The sequence below is a fragment of the Leptonychotes weddellii genome, chromosome 4 (assembly GCF_054177405.1).
Source record: "Leptonychotes weddellii isolate Sample4059 chromosome 4, ASM5417740v2, whole genome shotgun sequence".
NCBI classification, from domain to species: Eukaryota; Metazoa; Chordata; class Mammalia; order Carnivora; family Phocidae; genus Leptonychotes; species Leptonychotes weddellii.
Genome location: NC_138372.1, coordinates 24,654,545 through 24,660,783, shown reverse-complemented (window position 1 = coordinate 24,660,783; position 6,239 = coordinate 24,654,545).

Below are 6,239 nucleotides of genomic sequence, written 5' to 3'. Positions count from 1 at the left end.
CCCCTGCTTGTGTTACCTCTCTCGCTGTATCTCTCTCTGTCAAATAAATAAAATCTTTAAAAAAACAAACAAAAAAACAAACAAAAAAAACATTAAAAGTATTTTTGGCCATGACCATTCTGGGTCACATTCTTTTTTTTTTTAAAGATTTTATTTATTTATTTGACAGAGAGAGACACAGCAAGAGAGGGAACACAAGCAGGGGTAGTGGGAGAGGGAGAAGCAGGCTTCCCGCGGAGCAGGGAGACCGATGCAGGGCTCGATCCCAGGACCCTGGGATCATGACTTGAGCTGAAGGCAGACGCTTAACAACTGAGCCACTCAGGTGCCCTCTGGGTCACATTCTTAGGCACACAGTTTATCTTTTCAATACATAGCCTTTCTTTCTTTAAAGATTTATTTGAGAGAGAGCAAGCGAGCACGTGAGTGGGAGGAGGGGCAGAGGGATAGAGAGAGAGAGAGAGAGAGAGAGAGAGAATCTCAAGCTGACTCCCCACTGAGCACAGAGCCCAACTCAGGGTTTGATCCCATGATCCTGAGCTGAAACCAAGACTGAGCCACCCATGGGCCCCAATACATATAGTCTTTCTAATTTCAGGCAAGCTCCCTTGAATTACAGTGTATTGGCCAGGGTCCAGTAAGGACAGAGAAGCCATATTAGTTATTTGAGCAGATGGAATATGAAAACAAATTAACTATAGAGCTAAGTAGGTTACTGAAAGAATAAAAAGAAAACACCAAAATGTCATAGAAGTAGCAGCTTAGATTCTCAGGGATGAGAGAACAAAATAAAGGAGATAGGAGTTAAAATTTAGAGGGACCTCATGGAGCTGAGTCAGACATCTGAGGAAGGATGCTGTGCTGATTTGAGCTTGGGCTTAAGACCCAGAGCCCTGAAGAGGGCGTGCTGGTGTCTCACAGGAGGGGCATGATTAAAGTGGTTCTGTAAGTGTTACGAAAATTGCAACTGGAATGAGGTCCTGCTAGGGAAGGAGGTGGTGCTTCCAGAATGATGTAGCATTGCTGGAATGATGCTCACAGCCACAAGCAGACATACAGCCCAGGAAACAGGAACAGATTCTTTCTCCCTCATGCTTGCAGCTGTCCTCTAGTGCTCCCTATTGGTAGAGGCTAACACAGATCCAGCTAGAGGAGAACTGCTGTGGTTTGGATGTCCAGCTTTATCATCACCAGAGACAGAATGGTGGGTGTGGAGCTGAGACAAAATCTAAATAACTGGCATACAGTTTTTAGTATTTGTTCTTTTCAATTGCTTTGGATTACTGTGTATTTTTAATATTCTTTTCCATTGGCTCAATTTCTTCTTTGAAGATTCCTTTTATATGGATATCAAGTCTTCTATATTTGATAACTTTCTCTTGAATCCTTTTAAAGTCTTTTTTTTTTTTTAAGATTTTATTTATTTCTTTGAGAGAGAGAGAGAGCATGAACAGGGAGGAGAGGCAAAGGCAGAGAGAGAAGCAGTCTCCCTGCTGAGCCGGGAGCCCAATGCAGGACTCGATCCCAGGATCCTGAGATCGTGACCTGAGCTGAAGGCAGATGCTTAACTGACTGAACCACCCAGGCACCCTAAAGTCTCTTGTTTTGATGGAAAACATTTTCTTCCTTTCCATTCTCTTTTTCTTAGGGATTATCAATTGTGTCTTACTGACTTTGGAGTCCCTTCTTTTTTTTTTTTTTTTTTTTTTTTTTAAGTAGGCTCCATGCCCACAGTGGAGCCCAGCACAGGGCCTGAACTCACAACCCTGAGCCGAAATCAAATCGGACACTTAACCGACTGAGCCACCCAGGCACCTGAGTTTTCAGTTTTAAAGTGATTTTTTTCCCTTTAATTTCTAATGCTTTGCTGAATTGTCACTGATCTTTTAAAATCTTTCATCCACTTATCTGAGCTTTTCTAATTCATTTATAGCTTTCATAGTTTTCTTAAATTCTTTTTTTTTTTTTTTTTTTTAATATTTTATTTATCTGACAGAGAGAGACAGCGAGAGAGGGAACACAAGCAGGGGGAGTGGGAGAGGGAGAAGCAGGCTTCCCGCCGAGCAGGGAGCCCGATGTGGGGCTCGATCCCAGGACCCTGGGATCATGACCTGAGCCGAAGGCAGACGCCTAACCGACTGAGCCACCCAGGCGCCCCAGTTTTCTTAAATTCTTATAGCTTGGATTAAAACACTTAATTTTTAGGTTTTATAAGGATAACTCTGTTCTCTATTTTTGTATTAAATTCTACAATTCTGTTGTTCACTTCTATGTGAAATACATTTTCCTATACTTTTAGGGAGGTAAAAAGGACAAAAATAACTTTGCTGGCCTCAAGGCTCATGAAATTCTATTATTTTCACAAAATTACCTCATATTGAGATTCTGCTTCCTCTGATTCTCTCCTTCATTTCAATCTGTACATTGTCTTTCCTCTGTCCCTACTATCCCTGTCCTGATAAAATTGTTGTCTACAGCCAGCAGTTTCTCCTTAATTGAGCTGTTTGGGAATAAAGCTTGTATTTATTAGTTTCAAAAGTTCCTAAGGACCGGGCGCCTAGGTGGCTCAGATGGTTAAGCGTCTGCCTTCGGCTCAGGTCATGATCTCAGGGTCCTGGGATGGAGTCCCGCATCGGGCTCCCTGCTCCTTGGGAGCCTGCTTCTCCCTCTGCCTCTCTCTCTCTCTGTCTCTCATGAATAAATAAATAAAATCTTTAAAAAAAAAAAAGTTCCTAAGGACCAAAACAAAACAAAAAAACCAGAATTCATAAGGACCTAGACTACTCTATCATCTTCAGAACTTAGCACAGTCTCCTCAAATTCACCAGCTGACGTCTGTAGGGACCTTCTTTTTGGGCTACTGTTTCCTAATTAGCCTGCCATGCTTTCTAGTGAAAACCTGTTTATTTGGGGGATTTCTTAATTCTCAAAGGGTATCAGATGTCCCACTGCTTTTCCTCCATGGCTTTCTAAACAGATAGCCAATACCATTCAGGTCTATGGATTGCCTTTGAGTTTGTCACTACCTAATCTTATTTTGGGGACCATGGGGATACATTGTCACCAAGATTTGTTGTAGATGTTGTGCATGGATTTCTGCTTCAGTGGATTTGGGGAAATTAAAAAACTATACTGCTATTTCTGTGATCTTCTATTCTTTAATGCCCTTCTGGTAGTTACTCTTTTATTTGGGAATATTTCTGATAATAGTTTGTATAAGAGTTAGTAGAGCACTGTGATTGAGAGCATGGGCTTTGGAATCACACTGCCTGGACACAAATCCTACATTCACCATTTACTCTGTGATCCATAACCTTTTTGTCTTTGTTTCCTGTGTAAAAGGATAGGTTGTTGAGAGATCTAAATGAAATATTGTATGTAAAGCACTGAACAAAGTACTACATTACATAGTAGGTATTCAACCAAGATAGCCGTTTTAATTACTGTAGTTTTCTTTTTCAGGTCTAGGACTTATGTTACTGTCTTTATAGGAAAAAAAGTAAAAAACAAAATATTTGAATATTTAAAAAGTAAAAAAAACCCAACCTCTTGAAATTAATTCCTGGTTCCATGACAATATAGAAACTACAACTGCAAACAGCTAGAAAATAATGAAAATGAGAAAAACACATGGTAGACAAAGGTGACTTCAGAAGACAGTTCACAGCACTAAGCACTTTCAAAATTGAAAAGAATGAAAATACACGCAAGAAGCATCCAATACTAGTGGTTAACTAACTGCCTTCTATTTTGTTTTTTTTAATTTTTAAAGTATTTTTTTAAATAAGATTTTATTTATTTGACAGAGAGAGAGAGAGCAGGAACACAAGAGGGGGAGTGGGAGAGGGAGAAGCAGGCTTTCCGCGGAGCAGGGAGCCCAATGCAGGGTTCAATCCCAGGACTCCGGGATCATGACCTGAACTGAAAGGCAGATGCTTAACGACTGAGCCATCCAGGCGCCCCTTGTTTTCTTTTTTTAAAAAAGGTAAAGCAGAAATCAATGAATTAAAAAAAAAAAAAGAGTAAAATGATAATACCAAATGTTGGTTAAGATGTGTGGAACAAGAGAGACACTCAGATAATGGTGGGAAAGAAAAAATTAATTAAACCGAAGTTTAATTAAAGTGGAAGATGAACATAGCCTTTAACCATCAAGTCTACTTCTAGGTAAGTACCCTACAGCAGACCTTCCCAACTGGTATGTCAGGGATTGGTGGTTGGGTAAGGCCTTTACTGGCCACAGCTTCCAAAGTCTCATCTTTTATCCTAGTGCAGCCTATATTCTTTTCTTTATTATCATCTATCTACATAAAGAACTAGTGAGCAACCTCTTCTAGTATCTATCTTGGATCACCACATTAGAAAGCTAAATTTCATTGGGAGTCAGGGCCTTATTTTATTCTCTGCTGGGTCTCCACAGTTAGAATAGCGTCTAGTATATAGTACTTGCTCAAAAGTATTTGTTGAATGTGCAAATGCATACCACATATACAAATGTTCATTGGAGTATTATAAAAGTGCAAAATCAAAGAGTATAAAATGTCCATTTAAATAGAGAAAGAATGAACATGTATATTCATACAATGGGGTATTATTTAGCAGCTAAAATTAATGAACTAGAAATCCATGTATAAATTTCAAAAACAACATTGAGTGAAAAAAAATTACCGAAAGGTATGTACAATGCAACTTAGAGTTTTATATAAAGTTTATAAATATGAAACAAGGCTATCTTTTAAGTATAAAATTAAACATGCATGGAAAGAAGCACAACAAATAATCATTGCTTCTGGGGAAAATAGAAGAGGAATGCTATCAGTAAAAGATTTGCAAGGGAGCTTCATCTTGCTCTGTAATATTTCTGAAATAAAAATCTGGAGCATAGTAAAATATTAGGACTTATAGAATTAAATGTTACTTGGTATGCTCTTTGTATTTTTTATGTTAAAATCAACCATAATATTTTTAAAAAGTAGGATTGATAAATAAATCTAAGAATGTGTATGAAAAACAAGTAAATAAACCACCGGTTGGCTAATCAAGCAAGAAAGCATGTATACAGAAATTGTTGAGGAAACTTAGTATACAGAAAAAATTAAAAAAATACTTTCTATACCTTTACGTAAATACGTTTTCAAAAAAGCCTAAGTAAAATGCTCTTTCTAGAAAAATTACAATTAAGAATTGAGGAGAAAGAAACAGAAAGGGAGAAGTGGCAGAGAAATATTCCTAAAACAAACAAAATTCTAGGCCCAGATACATCTACCACTAAATTCTTACAAGTCTCTGAGGGACAGATTTTCCTTTATCACCTGAACCTTTCTAAAGTATAATGATAGAAAGAGTCTCTTCTTTTTGGGTTATTTAGTCATATTTTCATAAAGTAGATTAAGAATTCATATTGCACCATCTATTTGTGTCAACCAAAACCATAGTCATGTTTAAACGTGACAGTTCACAGGAAAAGGAAATACTAATAGCTCAAGTAGATAACCCAACCTTATCATTATTATTATTATTATTATTATTTTAAAAGATTTTATTTATTCATTTGTCAGAAAGAGAGAGAGGCCACGCGCACAAGCAGGGGGAGCAGCAGGCAGAGGGAGAAGCAGGCTCCCTGCTGAGCAAGAAGCCTGATGCAGGACTTGATCCCAGGACCCTGGAATCACGACCTGAGTTGAAGGCAGATGCTTAACCGACTGAGCCACCCAGGCACCCCCTACCCAACCTTATTCTTAAGTGAAAATACAAAATTCCACTGGGATTGATACCAGACTGGCAAAGATCAAAATGTTTCAGAACACTGTTTATAAAGACTCAAGGAAATAGGCAATCTCACACATGGGTGGTGGGACTGTAAATGGGCATAATCCTTATAGAAAGCAATTTGCCAGTATCTATCAAGAATAAAAATGCATAAATCTTCTGACCTAGTTAAAATTTTATCTTACAGTAACTCAATCATGTGCAATATGACCTATGTACAAGTTTATTATTATTTTTTAAAGATTTTATTTATTTATTTGGCAGAGAGAGGGCACAAGCAGGGGGAGCGGCAGGCAGAGGGGAAGGGAGAAACAGCCCGCCCCCCCTGACCCCGAGCAGGGAGCCCAATGTGGGGCTCCATCCCAGGACCCTGGGATCATGACCTGAGCTGAAGGCAGACGCTTAACCGACCGAGCCACCCAGGCCCCTGTACGAGGTTATTAAATGCAGGATTATTTATAATAGCAAAA